Source organism: Eutrema salsugineum, unplaced genomic scaffold, assembly GCF_000478725.1.
Source record: "Eutrema salsugineum unplaced genomic scaffold, Eutsalg1_0 scaffold_12, whole genome shotgun sequence".
Classification (NCBI taxonomy): Eukaryota; Viridiplantae; Streptophyta; class Magnoliopsida; order Brassicales; family Brassicaceae; genus Eutrema; species Eutrema salsugineum.
In genome coordinates this window covers 7,499,072-7,521,582 of record NW_006256895.1, presented here as the reverse complement: position 1 = coordinate 7,521,582, position 22,511 = coordinate 7,499,072, and the positions used below count along the sequence as shown (strand labels likewise).

Here is a 22,511-nt window from a genome sequence, read left to right as displayed (position 1 = left end):
ATCTAAAGTGTAGCTAATAAAGATCAACCCAGAAATCAGCCTAATCTATCTCACTCATGGATTCAAAAGGTAAACTACTCACTAATCATATTAAACCCAACAAACCTCATGAAAGAGATATTAAGTACCATGATTAATGATTAAGTAAAGATAAAAAGAAGATAGATTAAGGTAAAAAGATTCAAACTTACTTTAACTTACAGAAATATCTGTTTACAACGCTTTAGAACCAGAAAAAGAAAGGGTTTTACAGAAAAGAGATCCTCTGTTCTAGAATTAGGTCAGGGCTATTTATAGGTATGGTCCACGTCCCATGTCTTGAGCTCAATACTGGTCACAAACTGACCGGTATGAGTGTCTGGTGTAGAGAACTTTGGTCACCATGTTTTTAATATCGATAACTCCAAGCCCGATGTAAGTGAGCAGCATCTTCTCAGCTTTGCATGGGCTTCAGTAGCAATAACATGTACCTGTTGCAGCATGGGCGGTGTGGAGAATGAGGAGAAATCGTCCTGAAGTTTGGAGTTAAATGCCAGTAGCAGAGTGGCCGGTATGAGTGAGGGAGGTAAACTCTCAGCTTCAATCTTCTTCAATACCGGGTGAGCTTCTAGAGAGGGATTTGGCCAGCATAGTGACTGGTATGGGTTTGGTCTTCATAATTTAAGCTCTAACACCGGTCATAAAGGGAGGGGTATGGATGAATGTGTACTCTCGGCCTTGGTGCTTCACGGTTCCAGCTCCAATACTGGACACTTCCTGTCCGGTATGAGTGTGGGGTATTCCCTCAGCTTGTGATAATCTCTATACCAGTCACTTCTAGAGAGGACGAGTGAGTTGTATACGGGATGGGGAATGGGTCTTCTATTTTTATTCCATCCTCTAGCAAGCCAAGTGCAAGCCTGAGCTCCTCCAAGGTCACCAAAGCTCCAAAAACACCTAAAAAGACTCCAAAACATGCAAGACACTCTTGGACATCATCTAAAACACTCTTCACTGTATATGAATGCAAAACAAAAGAAAACGTACAAGATCATAAGGAAAAGATATGAAAACTAAGTTAAATTCATGGTACTATGAGATAAATTATAAGTATATCACATATCCTTTTGGTACTTTTGCTTATAAAAGAATACCATTGGGTTATGTAATGCTCAGCAACCTTTTAAAGGTGCATTATGTCTATTTTCTCTGATATCATTGAAGACTTGGTTCAACTGTTCATGTATGATTTCTCTTTATATGGATTTTGTTTGGTGTGTATTTTTCTAACTTTTGCAGGGTGCTTAAGAGCTGTGAGGAGACAAATTTCGTGCTAAACTGAGAGAAATACCATTTCATGGTGAGAGAAGGCATTGTGCTTGGACACAAGATTTTAGCAAAGGGTATTAAAGTGTACAAGGCCAAGATAGAGGTTATGGTTAGTTTGGAGCCACCAAACTCAGTCAACGGTATAAAAAGCTTATTGGGTCATGTTGGGTTCAATAGAAGATTCATCAAGGACTTCTCAAGGATAGCAAAACCTTTTACAAGACTTGTTTGCAGCAATGTTGAGGGTTTTTGGGTGAGGAGTGCCTTGAAGCATTTTTGGAGATCAAGAGAGCACTTGTTAGTGCACCTATTGTTCAGGCACCAGACTGGGATCTACCACTTGACATCCTGTGTGATGTAAGTGACTTTGTCTTTATGAGCTGTGTTTGGTCAAAGATAGACAAAAGCTACATTAGACCTATTATGCAAGTAGAATTCTTGATGATACCCAAGTGAATTCTTGATCATCCCATTGTATTTTCTTTTGAGAAGTTTAAAACATATTTGGTGGGCTCTAAGGTTGTTGTTCACACAAATTATGCAGCTTTAAGACATTAGCTTTAAGACATTTGATGGCAAATAAATATTCTTGTTTTTTTGTTCAAAGCAAAGAAATATTATAGAAAAAAAGAATACTAAGGTGGATTCTACTTCTAACAAGAGTTTGATATGGAGGTCAGAGACGAGAATGGAGTGACCGATCACTTACGGATCATAATTACGTAAGTTATCACATTCAAAATTGAAATTATTTTTTTTCCATATCACAAAGTCTAATATAGTATATAAACATAATATAAATATCAAATTATACAAAGGAGAATGATTCAAAGTTAGTATCTTGCCAGATCATGACATGTGTCAAGTTAATTGAGCAGATTTTGATATGTGTTTAATTAATATTTTAATTATATTTTAACTAATTTTATTCGAAAAAAGTTATTGATTTCTAATCTTGAAAAGTAAAGCGAAAAAATTAATTTTAGATTTAAAAAAAATAAAAAGAAAATAAAAATAAAATCACAGTTCATTAAAAAAATTATATATTTTAGTTTAACACAAGAAAATTAAACTTATAGAAAAAATTCACTAGAATAACCTTCAAAAGTGAGGGTTTTACTAGAATAATCTTGTTCCAACTTCCCAACCTTCAAAAGCTGGTAAAAAGACATTCAAGGACATCTTTTCATTTTAATAACGCATATACCATTTTGATTTATTTATTTTAATAAAAAATAAATAATTATAAAAAAGAAAAATTCATCCAAAAAAAAACCCTAAAAAAAACGAAAAAATATTTTTTTTTTCTCTCTCACTTACAACATCTCTCTTTCTCTCTCTAATTCTTCTTCATCTTCTCTCTCTTTCTTCTTCGTCTTCATCTTCTTCTTCCTCTTCTCTCTGTCTCTCTTATCCGCCAACAACGATACTAGTGATTCTAAAAGCAGCTTCAACGTCGATTCTGTTTTTTTAGTGTACGACCATAGATTTAATTGAAGCATAGAAGTATTTTTTCAGATCTGAAATTTTGAATCTGGTTTTTCAGATTTTTTTTTTTAGATATATCAGATTCTTCATCCAAATCTGATCTAATTAAAACAAAAAAAAGAGGAAATTTTCATTAGCATCATAAATCTAACGTTTTTTAGATGGTGTTTTAGCAAAATTTTAGAGAAGTTTCACGAAATCGCGGCGAAGCCACCACAAAACCACCGTGAAGCCGGTAGATTTATTCAATGCATAATGGTAGAGTTATTTTTGCTGGTTTGGTAGATTTATTTTTAATGGTTTGGTAGATTTATTTGGATGGTAGTAGGTTTATTCTCTTTTGAAAGTCGTTGGTCGCGTGGTTTATTTTGCAAATATTAAGTATTGTTATGGGCAAATTAGTCATTTTACAGTAATCTACCATCACTAACAAACAATCATGATAAGTCTACCCATTTCACCTAAATCTACCAACTAATCACAAATCTACCAATGTATTGTTTATAAAAACTTCATATAAATCTACCACTACTAATGATAAATCTACCATCAGCAAACTAAATCTACCTATAACATATAGATCTACTATATTGTTACGAAAGTCTACCGTCACTTCAAATTGGAAAAAACATGTTTATTGTGTTTTAAACTCTGCCATAACGAACCAAAAATCTACCAAATACATAATAACTCTACCATCAAAAAATTACTCTAACTCATTATACTAAATCTGCTGTCACTAAAATTGTTCACATCCGATAATAAATCTTCTATCATTAAAACAAAATCTACCAAAGAAAAACTTAATCTACTGTCATATGACATAAATCTATCATCCTCGTCAAATATCTACCAAAAAGTCAACTCATCTCTCATAAAATCTACCAATTTCTACTAAATCTGCCATGAAAACAAATAAATCTACCAATATTATAATATATCTACCGTGCAAAAATAAATCTACCCATTCGTAAGAATATGTTTACCAGTACAAGTCTACCAAAATTTTGTAAAGTCTACCGTCCCAGAAACAAATCTACTGACCAAAATTAAATCTACCAACATATTTAAATCTAACGTAATTGGATGGTAAACTTATATTTTGAAACGCGCTGATATGGATTTTTAATAGTAATGGCAGTTTTGTAATAACGTTTTTTGCCAACAAAGCCAATTAGGGTAAAATCGGTACGCGAGGTTATTCTAGTAATTTTGAAAGATTAGTATTATTTCAGTATTTTGTAATTTTTATAAGGTTAGTTTAGTTATTCTCCCTAAACTTATATTACAATCTTCAAAAACTAAAGTTTAAAATAAAATATTATTATTTCTGTTTAGATTAAGGAAATTAAAAAACTAGAATAGAAACCTAAAATGAAAAGATTTCTAATTTCCTATATCTATAATATAAAATCTTAAATATAAATTACATCTGCATATATGCCCCAGAAACATTATGGAAAGAAGACTCAAATGTCTCTGATTCTCATGAAGGCCCCAGAAACTGAATCGGCCTGGAAGTACACCGTCCTTCGCATTCTTCAGAGCTTATCGGCTTGGTCCAAGACGGAGACCTGCGATTTCATTGGAATGATTCAACAAAAGGAGAAAATTCAGTTTGCGTTGGAAAAACTTCAAAATCTTGGTCCAGAGAGTCGGCCTGAAAGTACACCCGGAGATTTTGGCCGAGAGATTCAATAGCCGGTACGCGTTTTGGCCGATAAAGTCTACCCGCGGTACGTGAAAATGGCCGATAAAATCCTTCCTGGTACGCGAGAATGGCCGAGAAAAAACCTTCCTGGTCAGTGAGAATGGCCGAGAACCTCCTTAAACCCAATTTTACCACTTTTCAAGCTTTGATCACCATTCCACCTCCTGGATTCATCTTTTCAGCTCCAAATACACCTGATAAAAACTCAAAACATGCAAAGACTCATTGGGACCTAATGCATCTCCTAAGTTCTAAAACAAACCCTAAGGACATAAAATGCATGGAATAAAACATGGTTTAGAATGAATTATGCAACCTAAATGATGCAAATTATGAACATATCAACTCCCCCACACTTGTCCTTTGCTTGTCCTCAAGCAAACAAGAAAAAATGAGAGAAAGAGGTTGAATGCATGGGAGTTCACAATTCCCTTTTGAGAGAAGTGATCACAATGAGAATTCAAGTTCATGCTCAATTATGCAATGCAAAGCCATACTCAGATATATATCAACTCAACAAGGAATCTCCACAAGTTCTTCTCTCTCTCAACTCTTTCACATTCATTAAGCTTTTTACCAAGTGGATCAAATGATGCATTGTTTAAACAAACATAGTTTGGCTAGGGTGAGGTTATGAGACTAAAATGATCTCATCAATGCTTGAGTGGGTTCAATGCAGCAAAAGGATCTCTCTATGAATGACCAAACTTTGGCAGAATGCTAAAGGTAAAAGGCAACCTATGCATACAAGGGCAAAGACTCATCCCACCCCACACTCTACTCAAAGTTTTCTCACTTGCTTACTTTTCACACTCATTCTTCTCTCACTAGGGGACTCTCTTTTCTTTTTCATACACAAGTCTTGGAGTTCAAACTTTCCATAGCTCTTTTTCACCTTTCTTTTGTAACCTCTAACCTCTTTTTCTTTCTTTTTAAAACATTTGAGCTCTTTGGCTTCTTTTCTCTTTACTTAGAGGCTAGACTCTTTCTTTTCAAAACACTAGAGCTCACTTCTTTTGACTCAAAACTCCAAGACTGATTTCTTTTCTTTTTCTATCCCCTAGTTCTCACCATTCTCCTTTTATTTCCACTCATCTCTCCTTTTTCCACTCACCAACATGTATTCCCCCACACTTAGTTCTTGCCAAATCTCTCAGCTCCTTGATGATGGAACTTAGCACTCAATGAGACTTGCCCTTGTCGCCCTAAACCTAACACTTTCTGGTAAGTTTGGTCCAAGGTGGCCTCTTAGTCACACACAAACAATTGGCTTGAAAGAAGGATGGGTTCAGGGTGAGGAAAAACTGATCTATTATGCAGATTCAGCTATTTGAGCTAAGCAAGAGGATGGTAAAAACAGGATTCTAGCTCAAATATGTATATTGGTATCCACCAGCTTATTCAAACAATGCACCAAATGATAATTTCAAGTCAAGTTCAGGGTTTTCACTTATTAGAGTTGAGTTCAATTCAAACTTGCTTCTCAGATTCAAATCGTTTCAGACTTTGCAAGCACAGAAAAAGATTCACAAGCATATTCAGTTCAAGTTCTCAAAGTGATGTACTCTCTAGAAAACCTATCATTACTCCCTGCAAAATGCAACCTACATTCATATGCAATCTAGACTCAATCCTAAAAATGAGAATGCAACTACATGATCATTTTTTTGTGTAAATTTTTCAGATTTTTCCATTTTTTTGGTTTTTATATGCATTTAGATGAGACTACATGTATATGCAACTAGAATGTGACTCAAGACTCAAAGTGCAAAATAAGAAAAGATAAAACATGATTAGTAAAGGATGAAACTCCTCCCCCACATTTAAATAACACAGTCCCTTGTGTTATAAAAGCATGAGAAAGGAGTTAAAACAAAGTAAAGAAGTAAAATGCAAAAGAAAAAGAAAATCTACATGCTATTTACAAGGTTTTGAGTGTTACCTAGGGGCTGTGGAAGTCAGACCCCAATGAGTAGGAGGGGTTTGAAGTGTGGCCGGATGGTGTCTCCCATGAATGATGGCTTGCCTCATCAGACCCGTCGTCAAGATCCACCCAAGTGGTTCCATATGTGACCAGGGCTGTGCAGTTCATGGAACTATCTCCGACTTCCTCTCTGTTCCTTGGTGAAACCGGTGCTGGAGACCCACCTTTGCAAGGGTTTTCAAGCTTCTTGATCCTCTTCTTCATCTCCTTGATGCATTTGGCCATCTTGTGGATGGTTTTGTCTTGGTACTTGCACCATTGTTGGAGAATACCGATCTTTTGTTGAGATCTGAACCCTGAAGTGCCTGGTTCCTCCCAGTTGTAATCATCAAAGTGGTATCTGTTTCCACCAAAACGTTTTTGAGGTGGAGGCAGATCAGCATCATGAGCACCAGCTGCACTTGTGGTAGCATCTTCAGCGGTTGCTTTCTTTCCCTTGGAGGCTTCTTCTCTACAAGCTTGCTTGTATGTGAGGATTGGTGGGTCAGTTTGGACATTGTACAGCTCTTCCTTCAGCAAGAAGAAGTGAATGTTCCTTTTAACTTGGACTGTGGTGATGGAGGGATTGGGTAGGAGAACTTGGGCTGGCTCACTGATGAGAGTCTTGAACTTGTATACTGCCTTGGTACCCACTCTTCCTTGGAGGAAGCCAATCTTACACAAATGTGCTTCATTAATCAGATCAAACTTTTCCTTGTTCTCCTTGAATCTGTACCCCTTGGCTTTCAAGATCTTTGTTACCACCCATCCATGGGCCAGCTTTGCATCTTGCTTTGTAGAACCCCACATGCACTTTTTGTAGAACATCAAAGACCTTGCTAATTGAGAGGCAAGGCAAAGTGGGTATTCAAACCCTTCATAGGGTTCCCCATCTTCATGAGTTGGCATCAGTGGTCTCAGCCCCACACCAAGAAGCATTAGATCTCCTTTGTGAACTCTTCCAACATCAATCTTGAAGTAGAAGCTGTGAGAGAGAATCTTGTGTACATATCTCAGCACTGGATTCCTTATCCAAGAGGACTTAGATGTTCCAGCTGTGTACTTCCCAGAAGCAATTGATCTCCATAGAAGTTGGATCTCATCTTTTCTGAGATTGACCTGGTTGGAGAGAAGCTCATTTCTAGGTGCTGAAAACCCAAAAATCTCATTCAATTCTCTGAATGACACTGAATATTCCTTCCCTCTCACAGTAAACTCCACATGTCCAAGCCCATCTCCTTGAATAATTCTTGAATCCCTTGGGTAGTAAATGAAAGCTTCAAAGGAAGCCAAGAACTCTTGAGACTCCTGCTCTTAAGCGATCTCTCTCATCTCCAAAAGTGACTCAACACCCATGTTCCCAAGCAAAGTCTTGACATCTTCATAGATGCCAATCTTCTTCAGAAAGTCCAAATCAGGGAATCTCCCTTGCTGGATCTCTATCTGTTGAAACTTAGCCAGATAATCAAGTGTTTCTGGTTCAGTTTTCTTGAACTTCTTTGATCCCTCTTCAATTGTGCCTTGGGAACCACCAGCTGAGCTGCTTGAGTCACTTTCAGTCTGCTCACTCTCAGATACCACAGCCAACTGTTTCCCCTTCATCTTGGAACCAGAAGCAACCACCAAAGCTTTTCCTTCAGGCCTTGTCCTTTTTGGCGCTGGATCACACTTCCCTTGCTTTGTGGTATTCTTTGCACCTTGACCTTTTTCTCTTGGCTGTGAAGACCCTGAGACCAAACCTTTGCCTTTTGATGCAGTGACCTTCTTCTTGGCCAGAGAGTTTGTTCTTTCAGTCATCTGCCAAGAGATTCTCAAAAAACATTGTTAGTACAAGAATAAGCCTCACAAAATTCTCCAAAATTTTGAAAAAAATTGTTGCAAGAATTGATTTCAATAGCACATGAACAAGTTTCTCAAGTCAAGAATCAATCCAATAAGTTAATAGCAATGCAAAAACAAGAGTGCAAAGCAGGGACTCAGCAAGAAACCAATTCAACTCTTTTTTTTTTATTTTTAAAAATCGATTTTTTTCATGAATTACTTGCAACAATTTTCAAAACTCAAGAACAAGGAATCACCAACAAAGTGCTCTGTTTTCCAAGACTATCTAGCACCCTAGCATTTATAAAAATAATCCCAAGGTCTAAAACAACCTATCAAAATCGATTCCACACCTTGAAGTTCAAAAATCACCATTGAAGAACATGGAAAAAGGTGAGTTTTAACAGAGTGAAATACCTTGGGATTAAGATGCAACGAGTTCGAAATGCAATCAGGATGATGTTAACAACTCAAAAACGAGTTCAGAGCACTTTGAATCAACAAATTTGGTGGAGAAATGAGAGAGATATGATGAAAACAATGGAGAGAAATGAGAGAAAGAGTTGCAAATTCGGGTTTGTTGTGGGGAAGAGAGAGTGTGGGACAGGGTCAAGCCTTTGGACTGGTGGTCAATAGATCTATTTTGACCAGTCAAGGCTTTGACCCGTCCTTTCCTCGTTGACCGGCCTCCTTTCTCTCTTTTGTGCGTCCGGGAACCGTCGGGATCGAGCCGTATGACCGTTTCGGTGCAGAACCAGAAATATTTTTGTGCTACCTGGTCATCTCTTTCTATCCCGCACGACCAACCCGCAGTGAATATGCTCAGGTTCGGTTTTATCTCTTCTCCATGCTGCTGCCTGGAACCCATTGCGACCAGCTAGCATGACCAAGTCGGAGTGATTTGCGGACATGTGTGCGACTTGGTCTTGCTTGTTCCCAGGTAGCATGACCATCCCGCAGGTTTCTGGACTTAACAACTTTGGCCGTTCTTCTTTTCTTTGCTGCGACCTGGAACCCTGCTTCCCAGCTAGCACACCTAAGCCGGAGTAAATTGCGAACATGCGTGCGGCTTGGTCTTCTTTGTTCCCAGGTAGCACAACCATCTCACAGACTTTATGACTTAAACTCCTCGGCCTCTCTTCCAATGCTGCGTCCTAGTTCTCTTTCTTCCCAGCTAGCGCGACCAACTTGGAGTAAATTGCGAACATTTGTGCGGCTTGGTCTTCTTTGTTCCCAGGTAGCACAACCATCTCGCAGACTTTATGACTTGGACACCTTGGCCGTTCCTCTTTTGATGCTACCTAGTTTCTCTTTTCCCAGCCAGCACGCCTAAGTCGGAGTAAATTGCGAGCATGTGTGCGAGTTAGCTTCCTTTGTTCCCAGGTAGCATGACTTGGCCGCAGGTTTTATGACTTGGACATCTTGGCCGTTCCTCTTTTGCTGCTACCTAGTTTCCTTGCTCCCAGCCAGCACACCTAAGCCGTAGCTTTTGTCACTTAAACTCCTCGGCCACTCTTCTTATGCTGCGACCTAGTCTTCATACTTCCCAGGTAGCACGACCATCTTGGAGTAATTTGCGAGTGATCATGCGACTTAGCTTCCTTAGGTTTCAGGCTGCAACACTAGGTAGCAGAGTTTGGGACTTAGAATCGTTGGCCTATTCTTTTTCCTTCTGTGGCCTGGACCTCTTTCACCAGGTAGCACGCCCAGGCCGGAGTAAATTGCGAATTCTGCTGCGCCCTGGGCTCTTCTTGATCCAAACCGCACACCTAGGTTTCAAGTTTTTCTCGGAGTAATTTGCGAGAAATCGTGCGACTTAGCTTCCTTAGGTTTCAGGCCGCAGCACTAGGTAGCAGAGTTTGGGACTTAGAACCGTTGGCCTATTCTTTTTCCTTCTGCGGCCTGGACCTCTTTCACCAGGTAGCACGCCCAGGCCAGAGTAAATTGCGAGTTCTGCTGCGCCCTGGGCTCTTCTTGATCCAAACCGCACACCTAGGTAGCACTGAGGCGTTCTTCAAGTTTTTCTGGCCTTAAACACTTCTCTCAGCTCTCTCACATGCTCCATTCCATTCATCACTGAGCTATGTCCTCCAAAAATCACCTAGAACCTGAGACCAACTCACAAAACCCATCAAAAAGATCTAAAACATAAAAGAAAAGAGAAGAAGCTATGTACAAAGATAAGCTTGGGGTGTCTCCCAAGAGCACTTTGTTTAAAGTCTCTAAGTTTGACTTTGGAAACCTGTTTAACAGGCTGGAGGTAGATCAAGAAGGGGAACTGATGTAGCTTCCTCCTTCCTTTGTGAAACCAAATAGTGCTTGATCCTTTGGCCATTTACCACAAACTCTTGACCATTCTTTCCTTCCAGGACAACAGCTCCATATGGCCTCACTTCAAGAACCTTAAAGGGACCAGACCATCTAGACTTAAGTTTTCCTGGAAACAACTTAAGACTAGATTTGAACAGCAACACTAGATCTCCTTCCTTGAACTCCCTTTTCAAAATATTTTGATCATGCAAAGCTTTGGTCTTCTCCTTATAGATCTTTGAGCTCTCAAAAGCCTCAAGCCTAATCTCCTCAAGTTCATGGAGTTGCATGACCCTTTTCTCTTGAGCTGTCTTGATATCAATGTTTAACAACTTCACAGCCCACATAGCCTTGTACTCCAACTCAACAGGAAGGTGGCAGCTCTTCCCATATAGCAGACTGAAAGGTGATGTCCTAATTGGAGTTTTAAAGGCAGTCCTATAAGCCCACAATGCATCATCTAGCCTTTTGCTCCAATCTTTTCTGCTTGAGCTAACAGTCCTCTCAAGAATGGCCTTGATCTGTCTATTAGATACCTCAACCTGGCCACTAGTTTGAGGATGATATGGAGTAGCTACCTTGTGTTTCACTCCTTGCTTTCTCAGCAAACCCTCCAAAGTCTTGTTCACAAAATGAGATCCTCCATCAGAGATAACAACCCTTGGAACTCCAAATCTTGGGAAGATAATGCTCTTGAACAGCTTCACTACAACCTTCGAATCATTGGTAGGGGAAGCAATGGCCTCAACCCATTTGGACACATAGTCCACAGCAACAAGTATATACTGATTCCCATAGGATGAAATGAAGGGCCCCATAAAGTCAATCCCCCAGCAATCAAAGATCTCAACTTCTAGAATGGGGTTTTGAGGCATCTCACTCCTCTTTGATATGTTTCCATGCCTTTGACAGGCATCACATGGTGAAACCACTAACTGAGCATCTTTGAACATTGTGGGCCACCAAAACCTACTCTGACGAACCTTTGCCACAGTCTTGAATGCTCCCATGTGACCTCCAAAAGCTGAACCATGACACTCTTGCAACACAGGTTGCATCTCCTCCTCAGCAAGACACCTTCTATACAGCTGATCTTTGTTTAGGACATAGAGGTAGGGCTCATCCCAATGGTATCTCTGGACATCTCTGAAGAACTTCTTCCTTTTGTAAGCATCTAATTCAGGAGGCTCCACCCCACATGCAAGATAATTCACAATATCAGCAAACCAGGGCATCCTTCTCTCTTGAATGCTCTCCACTTCTTCAAACTCCAAATAAGAATGGAGCACCATCAGTGATTCCTCAGGAAGACTGTCATTAAGAGGCACTTCAGAGTCAATCCTCAGCCTAGAAAAATGGTCTGCAGCTCCATTTTCTATCCCCTTTTTGTCCTGCACTTCCATATCAAACTCTTGGAGTAGAAGAACCCATCTTAACAGTCTTGGCTTGGCATCTTTCTTGGTCATCAGATACCTGAGGGCTGCATGATCGGTGTATACAATGACTTTTGATCCCACCAGGTAGCTTCTGAATTTATCAAAGGCAAAGACAATTGCCAGCATTTCCTTCTCAGTAGTAGCATACTTCTCTTGTGCAGAGTCAAGTGTTCTACTGGCTTAGTAGATGACATGTAGCTTCTTGTCTTTATTTTGCCCAAGTACTGCTCCAACAGCAAAATCAGATGCATCTGTCATGACCTCAAAAGGAAGGGACCAGTCTGGTGCCTGAACTATTGGTGCACTAACCAATGCCTCCTTGATCAACTTGAAGGCCTCTTCACATTCAGCATCAAAGATGAAATCCACTTCTTTATACAACAGTCTTGTCAAGGGCCTGGCAATTCTTGAGAAGTCTTTGATAAATCTTCTGTAAAACCCTGCATGCCCAAGGAAACTCCTTATCCCTTTGACTGAAGTGGGGGTTTGCAGGTTCAGCATTACTTCTACCTTTGCTCTGTCAACCTCAATACCCTTCTCAGATATCTTGTGCCCAAGAACTATTCCTTCCTGCACCATGAAGTGGCACTTCTCCCAGTTCAACACCAAGCTATGCTGCTCACATCTCTCCAAGACCTGTGACAAATTAGAGAGACAATCCGAGAAGGAGGAGCCATAGACACTGAAATCATCCATGAACACCTCCACCTTCTCTTCAATAATGTCAGAGAAAATGTGCATCATACATCTTTGAAAAGTGGCCGGTGCATTACAGAGACCAAAAGGCATTCGCCTGTATGCAAATGTGCCATAAGGGCATGTGAATGTTGTTTTCTCTTGATCCCGGGGGTCTATGGGAATTTGGAAGAACCCCGAGTACCCATCGAGAAAACAAAAGAATGGGTGGTTTGCAAGCCTCTCTAACATCTGATCAATGAAAGGTAAATGAAAATGATCCTTCCTAGAGGCTGCATTGAGCTTTCTATAGTCTATACACATTCTGTGTCCTGTGACAGTTCTAGTAGCTATAAGCTCATCCTTCTCGTTTTTAACCACTCTGATCCCACCCTTCTTGGGTACAACATGAACAGGAGACACCCATCTTGAGTCAGAGATTGGGTAAATTATCCCTGCCTCAAGAAGGTTTAGTATCTCCTTCTTAACCACTTCCTTAAGGTTGGGGTTAAGTCGTCGTTGATGCTCAATAGAGGACATAGATTGGTCCTCTAGGTGGATCCTGTGGGTGCAAATGTCAGGAGAGATCCCTCTAATATCAGCCAAAGAATATCCTATGGCTCTCCTGAACTTTCTTATCTCACTAAGCAATGCACTCTCTTGATCCTCTAATAGGCTATCATTGATGATTACTGGATATGTGGAGTTTAAGCCCAAGAAAGCATACCTGAGCCCTGTTGGTAGAGGCTTAAGCTCAACAGGGGGTGCATCAGCCTCATTCCAATCCTGGTCCAGGCTGCTTTGGCTGGTGTCTGATCCTTTGATAGCCAAGACCTCAGAGTCACTTTGTTCCAGTTCCAAAAACCTTGTCTCAGGACCCAGCTCTCTTGCATTGTCCAAATACAGCTTATACCCTTCACTTGCTTCAGCTAGGAGCCCATTGTCTCCTTGTTCTTGAGTTAGAGCAGCTTGAAGAGGATCCTCAGTGTTCAGCTCCTCAAGCAACTCATCAGCCAACTGATCCATTGTCTCCACATAGAAACATTGACCTTCAATGGTGGGTTTCTTCATCATCTCCTTCACATCAAACTTGAGCTTTTCAGACCCAAGTTGAAGCTCTATTATCCCACCTCTCACATCAATTATAGCTCCTGCAGTGGCTAAGAATGGCCTGCCCAAGATAAGAGGATCTACTGGTTCCTCATCCATTTCCAGCACAACAAAATCTGTTGGAACCTCAAAACCACCAATCTTGACAGATAGATCTTCCAACATACCAACAGGCAATCTAACTGATCTATCTGCAAGGATAAGAAAGATCCTTGCAGGTTTGAAGACTCTAAAGCCCAGCTTCTTTGCTATGGAGAATGGCATCAAGCTGACTGATGCTCCTAGATCACAAAGACATCCAGAGAATAGAAGAGGTCCAATGGCACAAGGGAGTGTGAAACTCCCTGGATCAGTTAACTTCCTTGGAATGGACTTCTTCTGAATGACAGCACTGCATTCATGACTTAGTACCACCATGCCTTGAAGCTCTTTTGCCTTGTTCAAAATGGCATCCTTCAAGAACTTCCCCATCTTTGGCATCATTAAGAATGCATCAATGAGAGGCATTGTGAGTGGTGTCTCATTGAGTGCCTTCTCAAATACAGCTCTTGCCTTGTCCACTAGTTGCTTCTTAAATCTCCTTGGAAATGGGAGCTTGGGTTGGTATGGAGGTGGTGGCACATATGTCTTTTCTGGTTCTGGTTCCTTTGCTACCTCTTTACCCTTTTCTGTCCTTGGTTTCTCAGCAACTTGATCATCTTTTAAGGCTGCCTCCCCCTCAGTTTGATCATTGTCCCCAATTATCACATTGTTGTTCTCAATACCAGGCAACTATTTTCCACTCCTCAGTGTAATGGTCTTGGCATATTCCTTGGGTTTGGGTTCTGGTTTTCCAGGTAGGTGACCTTGGTTCCTGGAGCTTGAGGCCTGGTTCTGCTTCAGTTCCTTGATTTCCTGCTGCATGGCTGCATTCTGGCTTGCAAAAATCTGTTGACCTTGAAATAGTTGTTGCAGAATGCCAACCATATCAGTACCCATCTGTGGCTGCTGTTGAACCGTTGGTGGCTGAAACTGTTGTTGAACAGGCGCTTGCTGTTGGAACTGTGGTGGACCAAACCCTGGTGGTGCCTTTTTCTGCTGTGTACTGAAACTAGGACCCTGAAATGGTTGTTGTTGCTGACCAAAACCTTGATTCTGAGCAAACTGATTCTTTGGTTGAAAAGATCCTTGAAAGTTGTTCTTGGGAACAAAGTTCTGTGGAGCTTGAGAATTGGGATAGACCTAGTCTTGTGGGTTAGCTACATTGGTGTTCCTGTAAGAAAGGTTTGGATTGGCATTACCATACTGATATCTCTGGAACCTCTGATTCCCAATGTAGTTAAGTTCCTCTTGGGTGAGACCCTCTTCACTTATGTTCTCAAAGATTTGAGATGGTTCCTCATACTCTCCAACAAAATGCATTGGCTTGTGATTTACCAACTTCAACTTGTCTAATTCATTTCTCAACTCCTTAACTTCCCTAGTGAGCCTCTGTTCTGAGCTTGAACCTTCAGACCTATTTGATCTGTCATAGTCTTCACCATAAGTATCATTGCTCAGTGCTAAGTTCTCCACTAGCTCTAAAGCAGCATGTATCTCTTTGCCCAGAAAATTCCCATTGGAAGCAGTATCCAGCTGGTTTCTAATCTTGGGAAGAGCTCCTCTATAAAGTGTGCTGAGAAGATAAGCCTCACTAAACCCATGGTGTGGGCATTGGTTTGTGTAGCTCCTGAATCTCTCATATGCTTCACCAAACTCTCATTGCTGTGCTGAGTGAAGCTAGAGATTTGGTTCCTCAGTTTTGCAGTTCTTGAGGTGGAGAAGAACTTAGATAAGAAGGCTTGCTTGCATTGTTCCCAGGTTTGAATGGAGCCTCTTGGAAGATTCTTCTCCCATTGATGAGCTTTGTCACCAAGACTGAATGGGAATAGGCTTAGCTTGAAGCTGTCCTCAGAAACTCCATTTATCTTTGTCAGATCACACACTTTATCAAAATGGTCCAAGTGTTCCAAGGGGTCTTCCATTGCTAACCCATGGAACTTTGAGTTTTGCACCATATTCAGCAATGATGCCTTCACTTCAAAGTTGTTGTTTTGCACAGGTGGTGCCTGAATTCCAGCTCCATACTGATGAGCATTGGCCCTGTCATTCTCTCCAACATAGACTTGGGGTTGCTCATATCTTCTTTGTTGGTGTTGGAAAGGTTGGGGTTGGTGGTGCACCTGTTGTCTTTGCTGAACATTGGCCTGATGCCTCTGTTGATGAGCTTGAGCTTGTCCCTGGTGGACATAAGCTTGTTGGTGGTGCACCTGTTCCTGATGAACATTACCCTGATTCAGCCCTTGACCAACTCCTTTTCCAGCTCCATTACCTTGAGCCTGTTGCTCATGAACTGGTTGTTCTATGTCTACCACGTGATCTCCTTGTTCTGCCATCTCAGCCTGATCAATCTGTCTACCACGTCTGTCCCTTCTCCTCCTTGGTACCAAAAGATTGATATTGTCGTTGAGAGGGAAAGGTGGACCACAGCTTCTTGATCTAGACCTGGTGTTCATACACCTGAAATCACAAACAGAACTTGAAAGTAATCAGTAAAAACAAGAAAGTAAGCACTTGATCTCAAGAACAGATCATAGCTTAATGCTAAACAAACCACAATTTGGCAACGGCGCCAATTGATAACTAAGAGTTTTCAAGGCTCTTTATAGAGGTTATCAATCCCCTGTCTTGTAGTACAAGGGGGTTTATCTCCGTTGCCAACTTGTCGGAGCATTAGTCTTTTGTTTGTTCTTGAAGCAAACAAGAGTGATTTTGGGTAACTAATGACAACTACAAACTTAAACAGGATTAAAGACTAATGACAATGACAAATGATGTGAATATGATATGATGGAGGCATGAGATTCTAAACATGATAGTTGGTTAGGGTGCTTTGGTGCTAAACTATAAATGCTAATGACAATGATGAGACATGATTCAAATGATTAAGAACTCTAATCTAGGTTAATCCTCTCATGAAGGTATTAACCCCTATACTAATCCATTTTCAAACCAAATTCCCATTTGTGAAATATGAATCAATATGCATTAATAAACAGTTCTTAATGATCATTCAAGCAAATAACAATACATCATCATGCAGAAAATGCTTAAACCTCTAATACAGCTCTTTCAGAAATTTCATCAAACACTTTTCGTGCATGAAATTCCCAGAATCTAGATCTCAAGTGATATGCAAGGATCTAGCATAGAGAACAGCTGTTTAGAGAGATGAATCAATGAATCTAGCCCTAAGCACTCCTAATCTAACACCTTAGCACCCTAACCTACACATCTAGAACCTCACTAAGGTGACTACTCACTAAACATACCAATCTCTCTTAAACCTTTGCAAGTAGAGAAGATTAGCATGATTAATGATGAGAAATGGAGATGGAGATGATAGATTAAGAAGAAAGCAGCTTTAAAACTCAAAGATCTCTTAAACTCTCTTGATCAAAAGGCCAAAAATCGATATTTCTCTTCTTGGTGGAGTCTTTTTCACAAAAGAGGCAAGAGACAAAGGGAATAAAGCTTAGTTTTTTCAGAAAAACCCTAAAAAGTATTTATACCTCTCTAAAAACGAACCGGGTCAGCCCGGAACAAACCGGGTCCTGACCCGGCTTTAATGGATAAAGTAGGAATCCTGCGGGTTGGTCCAGTGTCTCCCAGGTAGCATGCCCAAGTCGCAGTAGATGAAGAATGCTGCTTGTGAGACTTAAATCGCTTGTCTTAGCCGCACGCCCAAGTAGGAGTGTTTTGCGAGTGTTGCTGCGGCTTGATCTTCTTCTTCTTCAACTCGCAGGTCCAAGGCGGTTTCTGGGGAATGTGCATATGTGCGGGTTGGTTTCCATTGCACCTAGGTCGCAGGCTCAAGTCGGAGTGATTTGCGAGTGATCGTGCAGCTTAGTTCCAGGCGCGGCTAACTCGCATGCCTAAGTCGAACGATTGTGGACTTAGCATTTCTCTTGCTCGGGAGCTTCAGACCTCATCCAGTGATAGCTTACCCGCACTTCTCAACTCGCAGCATCAGCTTTCAGGCATTCATCTTCAGGCCTGCGGGTTAACCAAGTCGCAAGACCATCTCGCAGCATTCAGAGCAGCTTGGACCACTTCGCATTCCGGAGAGTGTAACTTCCACGAAACTTGTCCGAACTGAGTTATTTTGGTTGCAGAAGACAGAGGACGAATTTATCTCCAACTTTTCTGAAGGACGCTTCGGTGCTTGGGAAGTGGAAGGCTTCCTGGAGGGCACATCTTTGCAGTGCATTTATACAAACAGAGAGAGGCGTCTAAACATGTGTCCATTCCGGAGACCGTATCTTCCTGCTCATAGCTCCGAATTTTATGATCTCGGACGTTCTGGAAAAAGACTCAAATGTCTCTGATTCTCATGAAGGCCCCAGAAACTGAATCGGCCTGTAAGTACACCGTCCTTCGCATTCTTCAGAGCTTATCGGCTTGGTCCAAAACAGCAGCGAGATAGGGGTTTCTTCCGACGAGCTTAACTCTCTGCTCACGCGTCCGAATTCCATAATTCTACTTGCTATGAAACCGTGATCCAATCCTCTCCAACTTCTATGAAGCACCCGACATCTGAATCGGACCGGAAGGTTCCCCGGACAGGCGATTTCGGAAATGTGTCTGCACCCGGAGATTTTGGCCGAGAGATTCAATAGCCGGTACGCGTTTTGGCCGATAAAGTCTACCCGCGGTACGTAAAAATGGCCGATAAAATCCTTCCTGGTACGCGAGAATGGCCGAGAAAAAACCTTCCTGGTCAGCGAGAATGGCCGAGAACCTCCTTAAACCCAATTTTACCACTTTTCAAGCTTTGATCACCTTTCGACCTCCTAGATTCATCTTTTCAGCTCCAAATACACCTGATAAACACTCAAAACATGCAAAGACTTATTGGGACCTAATGCATCTCCTAAGTTCTAAAACAAACTCTAAGGACCTAAAATGCATGGAATAAAACATGGTTTAGAATGAATTATGCAACCTAAATGATGCAATTATGAACATATCACATAATCTTCCTCCTTTGTTGGAAACAGCTGTTCCCCCAGACTTAGATCTTTTGCAGGAATCATAAAGATAATCTCCAAAACTCCATAAATTCAATTCAAGCTTGCCTCAAGTATAAAATTCGATCCTCCTAGACTCTCTAAGGTTTTAATTTCCTCTCCCTTCATATTTTTCTTTTCTTTTTCGGATTTTTTTTTTTCGAAAGAGGAAATAACTTTTTATAAAGAGAGAGTGTAACAGACGAAATTGTACCAAGATTTTGAAGTTTTTCCAATGCAAACTGAATTTTCTCCTTTTGTTGAATCATTCCAATGAAATCGCAGATCTCCGTCTTCAGTGACTGAAAACCGCGTTGATCCTCTTTCTCTCCGACGTTTTTGCACATATCTGCATATAGAACAATGAAAAACAAGAATGCATGTGGTTTGAAAGAGGTTAGGTTCGGTGGGGAACTAGCTAAAGATAAACTAGCCATTCAGGATCAACAAAGAGTGGTAAAAGGATAAAGGAGTCCTGAATGTATGATTCGTTTCCCTGATTTAACGCTTTAATGAGAGAATTAAGTCAAAATTAAGTCCAAATAAAATGAGCTAGTATATCCTGTCAGAAAGAATCTCCATGAATAGAAGTCCTCTGGTGGGATTTCGTAATGCAAGTACTTAGCTACCGCCTAGTCTAGGCCTAAATCACAAAAAAGCAAAAAACGAGAAAATAGCGTAGAAGCACACTGGTCTAATTCCTCATAGTAATGTTTACTGTGTTCCTGGTTTGAAAACTTTTTGAAAAACATTTTTGAATACAATTTTTGAAAAACATTTTGAAAAATTTTATGTGTCCAAAACAAACTCAAAACAAATCAAATTTTATTAGTAACAGATGAACATCCTCCCCCAAACTTATTTCACACTGTCCTCAGTGTGATAAATCTTGGAAAGAATGGTAAAGAAAATAGAAATGTTGAAATGTTTTAGTGAACTTATCGTGCTGGAGAGTGCTGCTCGTCTTTTTTATTTATTCTTCCTTATTGAAAACCTGAAATTAAATGAAACAGAAACAAAGCAATGGAAATAGAAAATAAAGGTCAAAGGGAAATAGATAAAATACCAAGTGGGTTGCCTCCCACTACGCGCTTGTTTCAAGTCATTAGCTTGACATTGTTGCTCGATTAGACTTAACCGGGGTCGTGACTCTCCTTGATCTCATCATTGGCCGATGATGGATCAATCAAAAACATCACTTATCTTTCGTCTTCGGTTTCTTCAGCCAGATATGGCTTTACACGTTGTCCATTCACTCTAAATGAGTTTCCGGTTCTGTCCCACAGGACTATGGCTCCGTATGGCTTCACTTCCTTTATCGTGAAGGGTCCTGACCATCTTGAACGTAATTTTCCTGGAAAAAGCTTAAAACGAGAATTGAAAAGAAGTACCTTATCGTTAGGAGCAAAAGTTCTATGAATAATCTTCTTATCATGATATGCTTTAGTCTTCTCCTTGTAGATCTTCGAGTTTTCATAAGCATTGTGTCGGATTTCTTCTAACTCATGAAGTTGAAGTAGTCTTCTTTCTCCAGCTGTTTTCAGGTTCATGTTCATCTCCTTGATAGCCCATTGCGTTTTATACTCGAGTTCTACTGGAAGGTGACATGCTTTTCCATAAACTAGGTTGAATGGTGTCGTTCCTAATGGTGTCTTGAATGCTGTTCGATATGCCCATAATGCATCGTCAAGCTTTGTAGACCAATCCTTGCGATGAACTGCAGTTGTTTTCTGCAAAATCGACTTGATTTCTCTGTTTGAGATCTCTACTTGACCGCTGGTTTGGGGATGGTATGGAGAAGCAACTTTATGTGTAACTCCATTCTTTCTAAGAAGATTCTCGAAAACTCTGTTGATGAAGTGCGATCCTCCGTTGCTTATCACAATTCTAGGAACTCCAAAACGCGGGAATATAACAGATTTAAACAGCTTCATGACAACTTTTGCATCATTTGTGGGGCTAGCGACTGCTTCAACCCACTTAGAGACGTAGTCTACTGCTACTAAGATGTATTGGTTTCCAAAAGAAGTAGGAAAGGGTCCCATAAAATCTATTCCCCAGACATCGAAAATTTCGACTTCGAGAATAAAATTTTGAGGCATCTCACTCCTTTTGCTTATGTTGCCCATCTTTTGGCATTTATCGCATCGCGATATATAAGCTTGGTATAAGCTTGAGTATCTTTGAACAAAGTAGGCCACCAAAAACCTGCTTGTAAGATCTTTGAAGCGGTTTAGGCTTTGTCAACTTCAATACCTTTTCCGGAAATTCTGTGCCCAAGCACGATTCCGTCTAGTACCATGAAGTGAAATTTTTCCCAATTTAATACTAAGTGCTTATCTTCACATCTTTGCAAAACTTTACCAAGATTGGCTAAGCATTTTTCAAAAGAAGATCCATAGACAGAGAAATCGTCCATGAACATTTCCGTGAAATCCTCAATAAAATCTGTGAAGATCGACATCATGCACCGCTGGAAAGTAGCAGGTGCATTACACAATCCAAAAGGCATACGTCTGTAAGCGAACGTGCCATATGGACAAGTGAATGTCTTTTCTTGATCCTCCGGTCGAATAGGAATTTGGAAAAATCCGGAGTATCCATCAAGAAAGCAATAGTAGGGGTGATTAGCTAATCTTTCTAGCATTTGATCTATGAATGGAAGTGAAAAATGATCTTTCCTAGTTGCTGCATTCAGTTTCCGGTAATCGATGCACATACGATGTCCAGTTACTGTTCTTGTAGCGATCATTTCATCATTTCTAATGACAGTGACTCCTCCTTTCTTCGGAACAACATGAACTGGGCTAACCCAAGTGCTATCTGAGATAGGAAAGATTATTCCAGCTTCTAAAAGCTTCATAATCTCCTTCTTGACAACATCCATGAGATTAGGGTTTAGTCTCCTTTGACTTTTGATTGAGTTTTTAGCATTATCCTCTAGATTAATCTTGTGCATACAAAGATCTGGAGAGATTCCAGGTATGTCATCAAGTGAATATCCTAAGGCTTTTCTATGCTTTCTCAGCTCAGTCAACAGCGTTGTGGTTTATTCTTCTGTCAAACCAGAGTTTATTTTGACAGGATAAGTAGAATTTGGTCCAAGGAAAGCGTACTTAAGTCCGACGGGAAGAGGTTTAAGCTCGACTTTAGGGGCTTTAAGCTCGCTCCAAGGATCATTAATTGCTGCAGCAGTGTCTTTAGGAGGTGTGGGAAGGTTTGTTTGGTCCTTAAGATCTAGATAGTGTAGAGGTTTCCTATAAGTTTCGGACTTATCAAGCATACATGCGCATTCACTCGAAATTTCTTCAAGGAAATTGCTTTCATCTTTTGTGGGCGAAAGCGTGACACTTAAAGGGTCATCTAGAATCAGATCTTCATAGACTTCCTCAATAATTCCGTCTAACTCATCAACCCAACAAATTTTGCCATCCAAAGTTGGTTTATCGAAACTTTTGTTCATGTCAAACTGCATAACTGAACCGGATAGATGAAGGTCGATTTTTCCTTCAGGAACATTGATTATGTCTCCGGATGTAAATAATAATGGTCTTCCAAGAATAAGTGGATCCTTAGGTTCTTTTTCTAGTTCTAGAACTACA

General features: G+C 40.4%; 1 non-coding gene across 1 annotated transcript; it reads left to right on the top strand.

Annotated features, from left to right (window-relative positions):
- The first annotated feature begins 15,497 nt into the window (after positions 1–15,497).
- LOC112089452 lies at positions 15,498–15,603 on the top strand. Its single transcript, XR_002901090.1, has one exon. It is a non-coding gene; the product is annotated as a small nucleolar RNA R71 (small nucleolar RNA).
- Positions 15,604–22,511: the final 6,908 nt, after the last annotated feature.